At 35.3% G+C, this 19,750-nt stretch overlaps 1 long non-coding RNA gene and 1 pseudogene across 1 annotated transcript; both read right to left on the bottom strand.

Annotated features, from left to right (window-relative positions):
* Positions 1-1,861: 1,861 nt before the first annotated feature.
* Positions 1,862-8,125, bottom strand: LOC132267290 (uncharacterized). Its single transcript, XR_009468963.1, has 3 exons — positions 7,908-8,125; positions 3,659-3,789; positions 1,862-2,561 (listed from the first exon to the last, which is right to left on the bottom strand). It is a non-coding gene; the product is annotated as an uncharacterized LOC132267290 (long non-coding RNA).
* Positions 8,126-12,288: 4,163 nt separating this feature from the next.
* Positions 12,289-18,905, bottom strand: LOC132267289 (ribonucleoside-diphosphate reductase large subunit-like; annotated as a pseudogene).
* Between the last annotated feature and the right edge of the window lie 845 nt (positions 18,906-19,750).

Genomic DNA, 19,750 nt, shown 5'->3' with positions numbered 1-19,750 from the left:
TTAGGGTTAAGTACAAAAAAACTCTTTCATAATATATAAAATGTGTAATTACTTCATTTATTGTTTACTCGTTCATAATATATAAAATGTGAAATTTCTGGATTACCCTTACTTCATCATAAACAATAAATAAAATGACAAAAGGTGAAGTATCAAAATTACCCTACAAGTAATAACATAACAATATAATGTAATCCCTGTATTCCTTACAAATTACCCTAACACCAAACATACCCACATACTTGAAACACCCCATACACGTAGAAAAAAAAAATTAGAGAGAGACAATGATGAGAGAGAAAGAGGGAGAGAGAGAGAGATTGATTTTGTTCACACTTCTTTAAGCATATAAAAACAATTAGTTGGGGTATTCTTGTCAACCAAAAAGGGTATTTTTAATTTTTCAGAAAAATATGGCATCACCAAAGACTATTTTTCAATAGATCTATTCCATGGGGGACAATTTACTAAAAAATTTAATAATTCAAGGAGTCATATACACTTTTTTTTCTAGTGGGGTGTTTCTTGTACATTTTTTGTATAGCAGGGAGGTTTTTGTACTTAATCTTAATATTTGGATTACTTAATATGTGATTGATGATTAAAAGATATCTAGACTAATAGTATAATCTCTCTATCCTCAAAAAGAATGGAAGGAGTTTGAGTCGGGTATGGACAAAAAATGTGAGTGAGTGTGGGAGTGTTTTGTCTTTGTCTTTGCCTTTGCCTTTGCCTTTGCCTTTATCTTTGTCTTTGTCTTTGTCTACCTAAAAATCGAAAGGTAGAGTAAAATAGAAACTCATTCTCAAACTGATGGGAGTAAACAGGAACAGGAGGAATCCAACCTAGAATTTTTTATGCATAAAAGAAGTTGTTTCATTAACAAACAAGGGTAGCTCAAAATTGTTTTTCAGACTCGTTTAATACACAAGCCCAACTGTAACAAGATTGGCGTTATGTTGGTGACAGAGCCCATAAAGTTAGGCCCATCAGCCTAAAATTTGTTTTTCTTTATTTCAATTAGCCCATTATTCAATCTTACTAGCATTATGCAAAACACACATTTATTGTTTCTAATTTGAATGGCCCATCAAGCCCAACTCACTTAAAAACCCATAGTACACATTGTATCCAAACATTCCATGTCAAAAGAGACAAGATTTGGATAAACCGAAAACAAAGAAAATAATAACATTCTTATTTGAAGAGAGGCCTGAAACAACCCTACAAGGCTACAGCTTCATCTCTAGTAGACTTTGTTTCTAATAAATTCCTTATCTGCTATCCAAAATTATAATACCCATTATCATGTAATTGTTGTTGTCAGTACCACTCTAGGAGAAAGTATTGGTGTGCCCGGTGCATCGTGCACCGGGCACATTAGAGCCGTACGTGTACAACACGCGCAGAAATTGATAGTTTCTGATGACTCGATACACCAAACACACCGAATATATTCTCCTTGTTATAGATGTTCGTCTTATTGTTTGTCAATCGCTAAAAAGTTCATAATGTAGATAACAGTACACAATCTGACATTATTCAAACCAATAACAAATGCTGAAAAAATAAAAATGAAAACCAATGAAAATGGCTAAGTAGTATAATGGATGCTGATTGGCGTAGTTTGTACAGCAAATTCTCATACAACAATAAACAAAAACCAATTTTTTTTTCCCCTCCTCTAATTTAACACATTACAATCCCATTTGCATTCCTTGTTTTATAACATAACATGCAAACCAAATGCATCAACCCCACTTCAAATAACCTTTGATTGTACTCAAGCAGAAAAAGTAATGTAAGGAACCAACGTATAAATCATCCTATTTGCCTTGGAAATGCTTGCTGCCACCAAATATTTAGCATTCAAGAAAGTAGAAGACTTCTTCACATTAAACAAAATATCTTAAAGTTTACATCCCGAAAGCTCCACAACAAAAGGGGAAACATAACATAACCGAACTTAGACATAATAGACCATGTATGTTCTACCAACTATCCCAAAATACTGCCAAGTTAAAGTTATCAAAGGTTCACATCTGTAAATGGCGTAATATAACTGAAACCATAATCAACGTTTAGAATCATCGAACATCAATTTCTCCAAGAGTCTCTTGCGATGGGTAAATGGGCAATCAAGAAATTGTCATTCTATCAGGATGGTCATGTTTGGTCAGGAAAATGTAAGCACCAACAATTGCATTCTCCTCTATTCCAATCGCCACTAACCCATTATAGATTTCTTCATATTTTTCCTTTTGGTTAAACTTCTCATAAAGATTTTTTTTTGATAAGTAAAACTTCTCAAGAAGATCATTTTCCTTTTCAAGAGCTGCAGTAGCAATTTTCAGTGCTTCAATCATTTCATCCAAAGAATCCCTTTTTCTTTTTCCTTTTGAAGAAGTCCGTACTCTGTGTCTTTCAATCTCTATGTAGTTTCTTCGTTTTCGGCGCATAAACCAATACACAGCAATGGAAGTGACCAAAGCTGCAATATTACGTCGTCTTTGTTGCCACCTTAAAATCATATGTATTTCCTCATTTTTTTGCCTGTCCATCTAAAATGCAAAATGATATATATTAATAACCAAAAATGCAAAATTCTCTCATACAATAACACAAATTAGAAATGAGTGAGAGATGATTAAAAGAGCAGGAGAAACACGGTTAAAGAATAAAAAATGTGCATGCAAAAGAACAGCAACTTTACAAAATTGTGAGCACAAATCATGTTATGCTAATAATATTTAATATTGAAACATAAGCTCATCTGAAAGCAATCCATAAATATTTTAAAATAATTAACGCTCCAATATTCTCCGATTTCTTTATTACCAACTACTAATTCTTCTGTCAATCTTCATCATCGACATGGTCTCTTCCTACTTTACCAACCAAAGCAAGACCAAAACCAGATGACTTTTCAGCTATATTTAAAAGGTTGTTACAGATGTACTGTGATGGATGATTGGATGCTGAGTTTATTTTCTACTCTCTCAAATTCCCCTCTTCCATGTGGACATGTATTATTATATGCTGTGGAATATGGAAAAATACTTGATTAATATTTTCTCATGGAATATGAAGAACAGAAGTGAATTACTAATACAAAACCATGGGCTTTAGTAGATGGGGGTTAAAAATAGGATATACAAAACCATGACAAATAGATTGTTTTTCAGAAAATTTTAATTTTGAATAATGAATTTTAATCTTAATAAATATTTTCTCAGTGATTCTTAAATAATGAATTATAATCTTGAATTTGGCAACTGAAAGTATTCATTATCCAAGTAGATGCATCACTAAATAAGTAGATGACGGAAACTGGTCCTAAGATGTATATAGACTTCCATATAAACATGTGCAGCCATATATTTTTCAGAATTGATCAAAAGAATATGCATGTCATACATATTTGGGATTCACAAATAATTCTACCAGTAAAGACAGCCCAATACAATGAAAACATCAGAAACTGAGAAATCAGATCCATTTTTATAATAAGATACTCCACAATCAGCTTAGTCAGATCACTAGTTCGCAGCAACATACCCACAATGATCAAAAAATACAACGAAATAGACAAAAAAAAAAAAATCAAAAGAAAAACAGAGCCCACAAAATGAAATCAAACAAGAAAAATGTACGCAACCTTTTGTGCTTTGTAGAGAGAATTGTGTTGGAGCAATGCCGGAAATGGAGGACGCTGGAGCTGGAGAAGAAAGCTCTTACTGTGAAGAGCTCTGCTGCGCCAAATGCTTGTGAATGAACGACTTCAATGCCCTAAAATGTTACGATGGGACTCAAATGTCATATAAATTTTCTTCTTTAAAATATTGAGGAAATCTTCGGTATTATGAAAGTATGACTTTAACTTTCTATTTTCCTCCAAATCTTCTCATCTTTGAAAGGATAGCAAGCGAGAGAGTTAGAGGGATAGCTTATCCCTCCAAATCTCTTCAAATTCCTTTTTTTTTTTTTCTCCTTAATGGAAAACCAAACATAAAGGTCACAGTCTCTCCCTTTCTTTTCTGTTTTTTTTCCAAATCCATCAACCCAAACAAAGCCTTAGTCTCTCACCCAAACTCAGATTACAACTTTGGAGGAGACCCAATGACTTTATTATTAGGGTTAGATCATCGTTGTGGTGATTTTGGGGGTCAAGGGATATACCGCCTCAGTCCTCAAGCAGCTGAACCACTGATTCTTCTTCTTTCTAATAGATTTCCTATGGCATTTTTATTATGTCATCACTTGTTCCTTTCTTCAGATTTATACATGCTTTTTGATTGATCTTCAATTTGAGTCGAGTTTATTAGCCAGATAATTTATTATTTCTTGTCGTTGATGTTTTATTTTGATGCTAGCATAAGGTATCAATTCAAATACTTTTAATTATTAATACTAAATTTCCCAATCTTTTGAAAGTTTAACACCTTCCAATTTTATGTATGTCAATCCTAATAATATAGGCTTAATAGATCTTGAAAAATGAAGGCTTAATAGCGTGAGTAGAATCGGGAAAAAACATAGGTTCGCTTTCTTTATTTATAGGGATAATTACACTGACCTCCCCTAAGGTTTCATCATTATACTTTAACCACCCCTCTTATTTGCCAAATAATAATGACCTCCCCCGTTAGAGGTGTTGAATGAACGGCGTTAACGGATGGAGTGAAATTCCAAAATTGCCCAGATTAAATTTATTTGTATTTTATTACAAACAAATTTTAAAAAGACAAAAAAGCCCATCTCTCAAATCCAATTCTCATCCTTCACCTAAGCAGACCCAAAATAAGGGTTCTATGGTTTATAAGTGGTAATGGACATTACAGTTGTAGAATTAAAGACTCACTCCCATTCATTTGCATTATTCGGAAATCCATGTAGATACGTGTTAGATTGAAAATCAATTTGCAATTCTATCATTACTATGGTAGGTAACATAGGTAACTATGAATAGACCTATTTTTTTTACTCTATTTTGCTATCAACCCTTGGAGATTCTGATTTTTGGTGGAGGGTCTAGTCATAGTGGTGGAAGGTGGCAACGGGTCCATGGTTTGGTGGCGCTGAAGGTGGGATTGTGGGAAAATATAATTGGGTGTCCAGATGCGGCAAAGAAGAGAGAGAGATTTAATGGAGACTTCTAGGTCCAGGTTTGTGCTGGAGTTAATGGAGGTTTCCATCATCGAAAAATGTTCTTTGAGCTGTTCTTGCCGATTTTGTTGCTATGGTTTGAGGCTCTACTCCCGCCGACTTCAATGGAGACTTCTAGCTGTGTCGACTGTTTTCTGTCGTCGCCAGTGCGATTCAACCAGGACTGCAAGCTTCACCGCAGGTAAGACGTTATCCTTGCCGACTATTCAGAATTTTTGCACGCCATTCATCACCAAGCTCTCACTTGCCGCCGTTTAGAGCACCGCAGTCCTCCAAACTTGCTGCCGACGTTCCATGTTTATCTTCACCGCCGTTGGTTCTTTATGCTTGCAGGTAAGAGCATCGTCGCAAGTCCATTGTCAACATTTCAGTCTCACCTTTGCTCACCTTCACCATTGGTTCATCCCTGCCGCTTCAGCGTCGGCATTCATTTCAGAATGCCGCCAAGCTCCTTGGTCAATCCGAGCATCCGTTTCCAAACGTCGTTCCTTGCCTAGGTCAGCTCGCGAACTGAGGAAAGAGAGTGGAGAGAGAGAGAGAGAGAGAGAAACTGGAGAAAGAATCTGAGGGGGGAGAAATAATTGTGGGGTATTTTAGACATTTCAGTTGCTTTATTTGCATAGCTTTAAAGGGTATAATAGGAATTTGAGAATTAAAAATTGATGACATCATCATTTTCCGTAAGTAACAGTGCTTTCCATTAACAGAGGGGAGGTTAGTGTTATGAGTATGCAAACCACAGGGGAGGCTAGTGTTATTTGACAAACAAGAGGGGAGGTTAGTGTATAATGACGAAACCTCAGGGGAGGTTAGTGTAATTATCCCTTATTTATATTTATATATATATAAAAAAAATAAAAATAAAAAAATAAAAAGTCTCCTCATGAGTTCCCAATCTTCCATTGTGTGCCATGGGATTTCAATAACAGGTTATGGTTGTATTCTAAAATTGCCTCAGACATTTAAACATAACCATTATACACATTCACACACCCTCACTTCTTCTCCCATCAATGACCATTCAGACGACGAAAATTACTTGAAATATTACTGTGACCTGAGAGACAACTTATTATGGTGAGGAATGTCCCTAATGTTGTTGAAGTTTCTTGCGTGTTCAATGAGGTGTGCCCGAATTTCATGGTGTAGAAAATTAATAAGTAGTAGATATTGCAATTTGACCAACCCTGCTCCTCTTTTACTTTTCTTAATTCTAAATTATTCCAAATTCATAAATAAGATTTCATTTGATTTTCTCTTCTTTTCTGAAATCCCACTCCTAAAAATATTTGGTATTTCTTGGTATATAATGTTCACTGAAACTGCATTTGCATAACATTGTCTTGTACAGACTTACTTTAAAGTCATCAATTATCCTCCACAATTTAGTTTTTGCATCTTTGGTAAAGAAAAACATATTGATGGACTTCACAATCATTATCTTTTAATTGAAAATGATTGAAATAGTCTGATGTTTAATGGAAATGGATGCAATTTTTGGACTAGAGAAGGCTGTTTCTTGGAAATGGTTATAATAAGTTCCCACAATTATCAGAGCATGACATTATCTTCTTACGTTTTAAATACTGTTGCCAAGGTTTATATTGAGTCAATTTCATTCTAAAATTTCCTATGTATGTCCCTCTATCTAATTCTGAAATCCTAGAAAATATCTAATTTGGTCATTTTTTTTTTCCTAGTTGGTACTCACACACACGTCTCTACTGAAAAGTAAAAGGCTGATACCGCTAGGCCACTGGCCTGTTTGTAATTTGGTCATTTTAAGTTGGTTCAAAAACTTTTAGATATTTCTTGATTAATTTGCTATGTACTGAAGTTTTTGGGTTTTTAGCCTTTTTGTTTGTACCATTTTGGAGAATATAACTAGGGTTGTAAGGGATAGTTTTTATTCAATTTCACTTAATAACATTATGAGTCCTGTGTAACTCTTGTTAGTTTTGGTTCGAGATTAAATGTGTTGCTTCCTTGATGTATTTACTACAAGCTTCTTCTTATTAATTTGATGCCTATTAGAAGCAGCATAAGAACATTATTACAAGCGGCTTCTAATTAATTCAGCCTCAAACTTTTGTTAATTCTGGTCACTTGATTGGCTTGGGTTGACACCCTGATCATCCTTTTGTAGCAGCTTGCATATCAATGTTATGGTTGTATAAATTTAAGAACCATAACCTGGGAAGCATGGACACAGACAAGGATACGGACGACAAGGCAACAATATGTCAAATAAATAAATATATATAATATTATACAAAAAAATATATATATTCATCTCCCTATGTTTTTTCTGACAAAATGGACCAAAGAGAAATGCTCATCTTCGTACGTAACAAACAAAACAATATAAATAGCAAACAACAAAGAAAATATCTTATTGATTAACAATAGGCAAGCTATATTAAATTTATTAACCAAATCAATTCAAAAATCAAAAGAAATTTGTACTGGTTTATGCATCTTATTTGGGTTTTGACACCGGACCTATCAAAGAGTTTGATCGGATTTGACATAAAGTAAGAATTAAAATTCTGATTTAAAAAACAAATCCATTAAAAAAAACCCAATCAGGGCATGCAATCCACAAACAACATCCAAAATTTTTCTAACAAAATGGAGTAGAGAGAAATAGAGAGTCGAGTGAAAAAAAATAAAAAAAACCCTAAGGGGAAAGAGATAGAAGATGAAAACCCTAATCCTAGAAGTATAGAGATGAAAAATACCTGGCTGGTGTTTGCAAATTTCTCTACATTTTTTCTTCTAGCTTTCTCTCTTAGTCTCTTACTGATTTGACTTAGTATAAGAAGTGAGAGAGAGACGTTGCAGACTTGCTTCACGGTCCAGCCTGTCCAGGAACGAAGTCGAACAGAACAGTGATGAATACTGTGAATGTCTTGTTTGACGCTTTTAAAACTCTTTTTTTTTGTTACAACTTGACCCCAATTTTGAAATTTCCCCCGCTTTATAAAACAAAAAGTTACAAATTTACCTAATGCGTATCCAAAAATATCCCTCGCATATCTTGGAGCTGTTCGATATTTATAAAATTGTTTTAAAAAATTAGATATTTTTCTAGAGTATTGGATAAGCGTTAGCCAGAAGTATCTCGATTTTGACTATTAGTCTATTAAAGCTATAATCAAATATTATAAAAAATGTTTGGTAACATCTATTTTTAAAAGTAAAATATAAAAATTATATTTGATCAAAAATATTACAAGTTTAACATTAAACATATAAAACCACTAAATTGGTGTTTTAATTTTTTATCACTATTTAAGAAACGTTTATATTTGGACACAAAAAAAAAAAAAAAAAAAAAAAAAAAAAAAAAAAAAAAAAAGAAAAAAGATTAATTACAATGACATCCCTTGAGGTTTAACATAATGACAGCTATATATAAGTTGGGCCATTTTTTAACGATGACGCCCCTGAGATTTGATAAAGTTAACAAAAACACCCCAATGGTCCAAACATGCCCTTAAAATATTTGAAAAGACAAGAGTGCCCTCAATATTTAATTCATTTTAATAGTAAAAATATTAAACATTTAATAAAGACTGAAACACCCTTGTAAAATATCCGAGTCTCACACAACCACGACCACCCCTACCTTCTATTACCACCGGTTTCTTTACGCCCCACCACCTCATGTCTCTTCATCCTCCATACTACCACCGCAAAGCTCCATAACAGCCACCATTTCTCTCCATTCTCCACCACCATGGCAAATTAGAAACACTAATTTTCACTACATATATATATATATACATATATTAAATATTTTGGGGAAAATACCATTCCGACCACTGTTACCATCATTTCTCCGAGCTTCCTTGAATTGATCAACCTCATTCTCTGACCTATAACACTTTAGGGGCATTTTCTTTACCAAACAATACGTCGATTTCGAACCCTAGGGTTTGTGGAATTTTGTTAATTAATTAAGACTGATTTGATCTTCATCGGACGGTGGAACTTGAGGTTTTTGCAGTGGCGACAAAGACCCACCTTTGTTCTTCTTCTTCTTCTTCTTCTTCTTCTTCTTCAACAACCCCGAAGACCCACCCATGTTCTTGTTCAACGACGGCAACGAGCCCGAAGACCCATCACCAGTAATCAAACTACAAATGACGAAGACCACTTCCATGATCGAGGAGCTAATCAGCGATTCCCTAAGGCAGCTCGCCGTTGCAGACATTGGCTAGTAAATTACTCACCATTGCGATTCTGTCATAGAAGGAATATGGGTATGTGTGCCAAAGAACGAAATCTCAAACAAGCCTTGACCACTCCCGGAGCTACAGTCCACCTTCCATGGCTATTTTGACATACTCTCTCTCTCTCTCTGCGACGGTGCTCCCCAATACGCGAATCTTCAATCTATGGTGAAGATGGGTTGTCTCACCCACGACGGCGAAATTGACGATTAGGGTTTCGGGGCAAGGAGCACCGTCGGTATTGATGAATGGCTCTTAGGGTTTGATTGGAACCAATACGCGATGTTGATCTGCAGCGATGGTGGGTGATGGTGGTAGTGGTGGCGATGACGGGTATGGTGGGTGGTAGTGGTGGCGATGCCGCTGCTCTATTTTCCTCTCTGTCCTTCCATCTATATATATATATATATATATATATATAAATGGGCAATAGTGTATATATATATATGGGCAAATTTGACTTTTCATGAGTTCTAATATTTTACAATAAAAATGAATTAAATATTGAAGGGCAATATCGTCTTTTCAAATGTTTTAAGGGCTTGTTTGGATTAAAATTATCACAGGAGGTGTCTTTGTCCAAAAAACAGCTAAGTTGTATATGACTGTCAATACATCAAACCTCGGAGGGTATCGTTGTAATTAACCCCAAAAAAAAAATACCAAACAGTTCACCACTACAGTATTCGACAAAAACAAAAAGCATATCAAACAACCCTAAATTAAGCCTGTATGAAGAATTTTCTATTGAAAAATGTGTATTGTTTTAACAAATAAATAATCTTATGAGTGAAAAAATGTATTATTTTAACAAAATTTCATTTCAATTAATTATTTTTTTATTGAAATTCTGGCAAGAAATATAAAACTATAAAGGCTACTGAATAATAACGGAACAATTGGGGGAAAGAGATCTATAACTTCGCAATTAAAATGGTAGATAACCTTAGAAGGTAAATGCAGGTTCTCATTTGGAAAAAAAAAAAAAAAAACATTAAGAATTTTTTTTTGGTCAAAGTAATGATAATATGATCCGGAAATTAGCAATGAGTGATAATTTGGACTTTTTGAGTGAGTCAACAGTGCAAAGTTAAAGAATCAAGATTTAAGGATTTGGTACAGATTTAACGGCATCTTTTCATGCAAAGGTAAAGTTTACACATGATCATCTTTAGAATCCGAACCCCACAATAACATGATTTTAGGTTATTTTCTTACAAATAAAATTTCCATCTTTTCCTATATTCCAAAACATAGTGAATTGCTTTAAATTAAATCCTCAGTCCGATTTCAAAAGTGGACAAAGGAATGATTCAATACAAACTTTTTTTTTATAATATAATTTTGTGGAACGAAAGTTTTTTCAATTATCACGAAAGTTTTTTTTTTTTATAATATACTACAATTGATTTTAATCAAAAAAAATTAAAAAGCATGATTATTTATTTATTTTGGTAAGTAAACAATTTTTGAAAGAGAAAAAATGATGGTTATGATCATGGTGGAATAATCCTTTGTTGTATTAAAAAAACACTCTTCAAAATGGAATATGCGTATCATATTCACTTCCTCCCAGACATACAAAGAGAGATGTGTTTCCTAAATAAGTCTCTCTCTCTCTTCAACATTGGTTCAAATAAGGAAATAAAAAAAGGAAAAAAGTGGCAAAAAGTGTCACATTTTTCATGATAATCATGAAAAACCTTTCATCATGTTTAGCATTTTCCATGCAAAAAATATTAATTTTAAATACTAAGTTTCCTAATCTTTTGAAAGTTTAACACCTTTCAATTTTATGTCCTCTCAATCCTAATAGTATAGGCTTAAATACATCAGGGAAGAAGCCTTAATGACAGGCATGACTTGGGGAAAAAAATAGGGTAGTGGAAATTTTGGTTGCGTCAGTCCGTGTAATACACGTGCGCGTATTGTATTACAACATGGTAATGAATGGGCATCAGTGCAATAGGTGCAACCAAAATTTTCTCGTGGGTTTGGGGGGTCTCCAAAAGATAGACAGCGAGGAGGTTCGACTTCGCCGGAGATCGTCGAAAGAAGGAAGGGACGGACTCTTGTGGGGAAAAACAGACAACATTGTGAGCGTGTGAGAGAGATAAATGAGTATGAAAGTGTCTAATGTGTGAAGGATAATTTAAGGAATAAATTCCACCGGTCACTTCTCCGTAATTAAGTTCTAAATTTAGTGGCTATTTATCTTTTCTTCATGCTCTGGAAATAAATATTCAAACTAAAACTTACTTTTAAGGTATTTACAGATTTACAAGTGGTAAAATCTATGGGCCACAGCCAACAAGGGAAAATAGAAAGAGAAATTAATAATGCATCCTTTAGTGGAAGTCATTAACATCAAGGTTTCTACTGATTCAATTTTTGCCTTTCGCAAAATTGATGAAGTCCATTTAAAAATTTTGTACTAGTTCAAGAACATAATCCTCAGAAACTTTTACAAGACACCACTGGACTAAACTGTCTTTTTCAAAAACAAAGCAAAAACAGTGTCCAAAGTGTTGCAACATCATAAGTCATAATCCACTTCGGATATAATCTATCGGTTTATTCGCTGCACTTTAAAACTTAACAAGCCCAAGGTCTGGAGTTCGAGTCCCGCTGGATATTCTTTGTGGCTAGCTTCCGTTATTTCTGCGGTGACTTAACCGATCCGGGTAGGGTGTAGGGAGACGTCCCTCCCGGTTTTCGGGATTAATCAAGTTGTTAAGGGACCCTAAAAGTTCATGTCATCCCAGTCACTCCGGTTAAATAAAATAAAATAAAATTAAAAAAACAATAAGTCATAATTTTAGTGTGACAGACAGCAACAAGACTGGTTTAATGATTTTAATCCAACCAAACCAGGATTAAGCTGACAACCAGTTAGAACAGTATTCATTAACCAAGTACAAATACAAACGAGGAAACCAATATACATTAGCAACATAGAGTACTGCATCATAACTGTACAAGGAGTCGAAAGCCATTTAGGCTTCAAATGGTAAAATTCGGTGAGAGTTTTGACAACCATATCCTATCACCTTCAAAAGTATCAGTCACCAACTCCATCACAGATTTTACTTCCTATCAACATGCAGAAAAGAAATCTATAGCAAAAGTAACAACATATCAAGCACTCAACTTCCACAAGCCATGCACTCTTCACGGTCCTTTAAAGAACATACCATCTGTGACATTTTCGTCTCCAAATCATCAGCTGCAATCTTGGGTTTTTCCTGCAAGCCAAACATTTTACACATTTTGTGTCAATAAAACAAAATTGATTAAATGGTATAAGTTGCAAAAATTAACACCACCCATTACTTTGAGCATAGAAGTATCCACAGTAAACTTGATCGCATCAGCTGCAGCACGTGATCGTAGGTAATACATGCCTGTTTTCAAACCTTAATGTATCCAAGATAAAGGAGAAATTATATCATAGAATTTCAACTAACAATCACATTGACAATTCAAAATATATATATATATATATATATATATATATATATATATATATATCACAAATGACTATCTCTCAGATTCAGGGGCTGATTCTATTTTATGATAGAATTAAACAAACAGCATTCTTTACACCACATAAATTATATTATTCCACCTAGGTGAAAGGAAAAACCTCCATCCCTAACAGATAATTGACTGGTAATGGAATATAAATACTTTCTTCTTTTATTTTTTATTTTTCCAACAGTGATTCTAATAACCATCCAATAATTTTCTGCCACATTAGTCTTTCAATAGAAGAGCACAGATGTAGAACAGAGGTTTTCACCTTGGACCATGCTTGAAAATGCAAGGAAGTAAGTTTCCCGAAATTGGGTTGCTCCATGTGTATATTTAAACTTTGACTCTGGTCTATGAAGCATCCACGATCAACAGCCATATCAACCAGCGTCCTTTGCTTGATCTCCCAAACAGTCCTGAATGCAGCAAAAAGAGATTAGCACGTTCTACATAAGAAGAGATTAAAACAACATGCAATACACATACTGGAAATGGAAAATCCATACTTGTAAATATCTTTCAGCTCATCAGGAATTTCTGGTATTTTCTGAACAGAACCATCCTCATAAATTATCTTGTTCTTAAGAGCAGGTGACCAAATATCCATCTCAGTTAAATCGTGAAGAAGATGCTTATTCACCACAACAAATTCACCACTGAATAGGGGCAAGTATGTGTATCAGGTGACAACAAGAGACAACCAATCTTCAAAGGAATCAAATATCATATGATTGAAATGCAAACCTTAGAACTCGGCGACTGTAGATGTTGGAAGTATATGGCTCAAAGCATTCATTATTTCCAAGAATTTGGCTGGTTGAAGCAGTGGGCATAGGTGCTACAAGAAGTGAATTTCTGACACCTTGTTTAGCTATCATTTCCTGAAGAGCATCCCAGTCCCACCGATTTGAAGGTGTTACTCCCCACATGTCTGGTTGAAGAATACCCTGCAAAGTACAATTTTGACTTAAATAATCCTACTTAGTATTATGCAAGAGTGTCAATTTATGGCCTGAGATTTCCTATGTATTCTCTACAGAATAAAGAGGGATTGCATTAAATTGTCTCGAAGGGGGTATGCATGCTTTTTTTTTTTTCTTTTCTTCTTGTTGGTAGGTGAAACATGTAATTTTTAATTTGAATGCTGGCACGTTGTATCAGGTAAGAATTTACATGAATTGGAATGGATTAGGAAACCATCCAAAGCACATAATGCACCTAAAGTATTTCTAAATGTGCAACAATACAATGCCAGCAAAAAATAAAACAAAATAAAAGCTGATGATATAATGTCTGAAACCACTATCAATAAAATTTGCAACAGATGACCAATGAACATTGATCTAGAAAGTAGTCAAGTAGCCCGCACGCAATAGCAGCGTGGCACAGGAGGGTCCATTCAGAAGGCATACCTTGCTCACAGGACTTCCACTGTATGTCACATAAGGGCCTTCTTTTGTAGCTAACTCAGAAGAAGCTTTCAGGGCATGGTAGTATATGGTCTCAAATATTGCTTTGTTCAGCTGTTGAGCCTGCATTCCAAGTATCAGATCAATTATAAGATCTAAGTGATCCAATTTGAAGAGACAATTAAGTAGCATGATAAAAAATGACTAGTGATTTTTACCTCTGCAGAATCAAATGCCATGCCAAGCAAAATGAAGGTATCTGCAAGACCCTGGACTCCAATACCAATGGGCCTGTGTCGTAAGTTTGACCTTTTTGCAGTTTCAACCGGGTAGTAATTAACATCAATTATTTTGTTGAGATTCGAAGTCACTATTGCAGTAACCTGTCCCAACAGCAGAAAGAAAAAAAATTTAAGCCCAACTTAATTTTTAACATAACTTGAAAAGATAAATAATTCAATCTTCACCACTGAAAAGATGAATGTCAAAACACACATACACAAGGCAACAACAAGAGAAAACAAATCAGACCTCTGCTAGTTTGTCGAAATCAAAATATCGATTTTTAGAACCTTTACTGCCAACCAGCTTGGATGGATGTGACTCCATTGGAACCCCCTGCAACAAACAACAGAAAGCAATGCCAAATGAATTAAAAACAAAACAAAAGAACTCCTTAATTATATATGCATTCCATGAATGACCTACCTTCTCTCCAACAAATCATGGCAGAGCAATTGAAGCCAGATTGCATACAGCAGTTTCTGCTGGACTTGTGTACTCAATTATCTCAGTACACAAGTTTGACGACTTAATAGTGCCCAGATTCTGCTGGTTGCTTTTTCTGTCGCAAGAATCCTGGAAAAATGTAGAAATTTAGTGAAAAGATAATAGAACAAACCAAGCAATATGAAATACAGACTTTAAGTTGGTTTCATAGATCACCTTAAATAGCATATACGGCGTTCCAGTTTCTATCTGGGACTTCAAAATTTCAAACCAGAGATGCTGTGCTGGTACAACCTTCTTTGCCTTGCCCTAAAAAACAAAGGCAATATTCATAGTGAAATTCTAATAAACTCAAATGAAAAAAAAAAAAAAAAAATCAAATCATGAAACATAGAATTGAATTTACCTTCCTTTCGTATTGGGTATACAAATTCTCAAATTCTTCACCCCAACAATCAGCCAAACCCGGAGCCTCATTTGGGCAAAACAGGGACCACTGCCCATTACTTTGCACTCTCTCCATAAAGAGATCAGGTACCCAAAGAGCATAAAATAAATCCCGAGCCCGGTGCTCTTCCTGCAATAATGACATTTGTCACATAATTGATTTCAAGGAATCAAAATGAACTGCATATGGTGAAAAGAGCAGCTAGTATTGCCCAAATTAAATCATATATAACCAAAGCAAAAGCTATCATATATGCAGTATTCTATGTAACAAAAGCACAACAAAAAGATCAACCACAACCAAGTTAATCAATTTATTTAACCATACCTTTCCATGGTTTTTCCTTAAATCCAAAAATTCAAATATATCAGCATGCCATGGCTCCATGTACGCAGCAAACGCACCTTCATGCAGCATGTAAAAATTTTTAAACAAGGTACCACCAAGGCATAAAATATGTTTAAAAAGAACATCATTATAATGGGTATACCCTTCCTCTTGTCACCCCCTTGATCAACATAACGGGCAGTATCATTGAACACTCGTAGCATTGGAACAATACCATTGGATAACCCGTTTGTACCACGAATATAACTACCTGTAGCACGGATATTATGAATAGAGACACCAATTCCACCTGCCGATTTGCTAATAACCGCACACTCCTTCAAAGTATCATAAATTCCTTCAATACCATCTTCTTTCATGCACACCAGGAAGCAGCTACTCAATTGCCAAGTCATATCAAAAGAACAATGCGAGTTAGACAAGCATGTGCATCAAGACTACTGGCAAAACTAGAAAGCCCTGATGGCCATAAAAATAAGTAGGGATTTGCATGCAACAGCAAAATTATAATAAGCAAAATGAGGTTAGTTACAATATGATATGAAGACTTATCATACGTGGGGCCTTGGTGTTCCTGCATTGAAAAGGGTTGGAGAACCATGAGTGAACCACCGCTGGGACATCAAATGGTACGTCTTGATAACAGAATCAATATCATCCTTGTGGATACCAACGGCAACTCTCATTAACATGTGTTGTGGCCTTTCCACAACCTTCCCTCGGACCTTCAAGAGGTAGGACCTCTCAATGGTTTTGAAACCAAAGTAATCATAGTCAAAGTCCCGGTCATATATTATCTCACTGTCCAAACGAGCAGCATTCTGAAACAAACAAATTGTTGATAAACACATTTTTCATAAGACCAAAACATCACCTTAGTATTTTAATATCAAAAAATAATAAAAATAAAGAAAATAAACTGCAACTTCTTAATTCATGAAGCATTTTGGTGATCATTCAAAAATAATTGTTGGAACACCAAGAGTCCAAAGGCTAAAACTAGCTATTATAAAACAATCTTCTATCTCACAAGCTTATAAGACAAAACTTATCACAAAGTGGTGGATTTTAGGCCTGTTTTTCCCCAAAGCTTGTAATGAACTAGTTAAATTTTTTTAGCAATACCATCAGGTGAACTTTGTGAAATTAGAATTATGTAAATGCATGAATAACTGAAAGACTTCAGAAAAGATATCCAATACATATTCAAACATACATGGGTCATAATAACATACCAATCATTTGGCTTAGTAAACAATATGCAGTTTTCACGTGGACATGAATTGCCCCCACTTCTACTTTGAGTGGCCATATAAGTAATATCTGTCTAGTCGTCCACATTCAAGAGCAAATTATGTCCAAATAAAAAGTTACTGATGTTAACTTCCACAATAATGGATAAGTTAACATAGCAATATGATATGTATTGCTACGTATGTAAGTGTGTGTAAACTATATATTAAGGAAACAATGCAAGCACCTACCTCAAAATACTGCAAAGTTGCAGTCAGATCATTCCTAAATTATGGGTATTTTTTGGCAAATTACATGGCATATTCAATGTTCAGAAAATTACATCACACAATTGAACCAACTTCTGAGTTCTGAAAAACAGGACCAAGTGTTTTATTAACCAGAAATTTTGAACTAGGAACTTAAATCTCTCCTCATAAGCTCTTTAGCCCCATAAATTACAAAAATCAGCAACTACAAATACCTTCATAATTATATCATAAACATCATCAGCAATCAGAGAGGCCTTCTGTCCAGATCCCTTGCTAACATGGTTGTACATATCTTTGATCCTGCCATGACCACACAGATAAAAAACAAACAAATTTAATTTTCTATCATAAAACAGATAATTAACAACAAATCTTATTATAAATACCAATTCAGATGCCCTTACGTGTCTGAAAATGATTTCTTTGTGTTCTTGTGCAGATTTGAAATAACAATCCTCGCAGCCAACTGTCACAAACAAATTTCCAAATAAAGGGGCAAATTAAATTGCAGTACATCCTATTTACCCAATTACAATAATTGATCAAGAATCCAGACAAGCAATCCAAAGATATACCCAAAACAATTATTTATGCAAACATTTATATTTGTAAAACCCATAATCGAAAATCAATAACTGAAAAAAAACCAAACCCAGAATACAGTAATCAACAAAATCATAATTGAAAAAAAAGAAAAAAGAAAAAAAGAAAAACCACCATACCCGCATCCAAATATCAACAAATATAAAAGGATAGCCCCAAATCAATAGCCAAAAAATGAGGAAGGAAACAAAAAACAAAAGCAAACAATTTATACTTACAGAAGCATAATCAAGGTGATTAGCAGTCATGGCAGCAGCAGTTTCGGCGGCCAATTCGTCGAGCTGGCTTGTAGTGACGCCCTTATAGACCCCAGCACAAACCTTCTGAGCCACAAGCACTGGATCGCAGTGATCGCTGCTGAGCCCATAACTCAATTTCTTCAAACGAGCAGTGATCTTATCAAAATGCACCGATTCTTGACGCCCATCTCTCTTCACCACATACATCTTTCACCGGGTATTTTTCAAATGTGGAATTTCGTTGAACGGTGCTATGAAGTTGGGATACGAAACGAATTATATGTAGCATAAAGAAGCGTACAGAGAAAGTTTTAGGGGAGAGAAAATCCAAGAGGAGCCAGAGAGTTTGAAATTTCTAATTAGTGTTTCCCTCTCCGACAATTGGTTTTTTTTTTTTTTAAGTTGCCCGCCAATTGGTGTAGTGGTAGATGGCGGGTAATTAGGAGAGGATCCTTCTCCGGTAATTAGAGGGTTACAGATGGAGCGGGACCACTCTTGTTTAGTCTTCTTCGGTTGGAAGCTATATTAATCATTGTATTCATTTATGTGTACTGTTGTAGTACAGCTTCTTTTTTTTTTTTTTTTTTTTTTAAATTAAGGGTAGAATACAGAGACACTGTCTGGGATAAGGATATTCAGACGAAAGTTCATTCATTTTTGGACAATGACACCCCTTTAAGTTTGAAAAATTGACAAACAGGCCCCTGAAGATGGTGAATTGACTTTATTACCCTTTGAAATAAAATTAACATTTTAATTGACTTAAACACCCTTGAATTATACTCTAACCCAAATCCATCTCAAACTCAAACCCACTCCCAAACCACCGCCACCATCTCCATCCCCAACAACCACCCCTGTGTATAGGCTGTTTTGGTTTGAATCTATATATATAGGAGTGTGTATATATATATGTTTTGGGTTTTTATCTCTCTCTCTCTCTATATATATATATATACACACACACACACAAACAAACAACCAGTCACCACCACCCCAACCTCCATAATCACCACCCACTAAAGAAGACGCCGAAGAGGAGCTCTGACACCGCCACCTCCTCGACCTTGCCGGAGCTCGGCCTCGGTTTAGGCAAACTCGACCTCGGACAAGCCGGGTTTGACTTGCCGACTAGATCCACGGCCAACCTTCGATTCCATTGGCCCATAGTGCGGCGATGGTGAATGGATATTGTCGTTGTCGTCGCTGCATATTGCCAGCCACTATAACATCGCTGCCGCAAATCGTCACCACCACGGCAGACCGTTCCCAACTTTCCATTACTGCGAATCGATTCGCCGGTGAGGACAATCTGCAGATCGATGGGGTTGCCGGAATCCTTAAACCCCATAGTTGCTAATGAATCATCCGAATCTCCATCTGCACTCCAACCACCGCCGCCGCCACCAGTGCTGTCGTTTCCCCGTCCTATACCATCATTGCCACCACCACCACCAACAGACGAAATTTGGAATTTTCCCAGCAAGTTAAAATCAAAAAATTTTCCATGGGGAGAGCACATAGAGGGGTA

The sequence above is a fragment of the Cornus florida genome, unplaced genomic scaffold, assembly GCF_030987335.1.
Source record: "Cornus florida cultivar Cherokee Brave unplaced genomic scaffold, ASM3098733v1 CherokeeBrave_3.0.0_Hap2_Chr07, whole genome shotgun sequence".
NCBI lineage: Eukaryota > Viridiplantae > Streptophyta > Magnoliopsida > Cornales > Cornaceae > Cornus > Cornus florida.
This window is presented reverse-complemented; position numbering and strand designations above follow the sequence as displayed.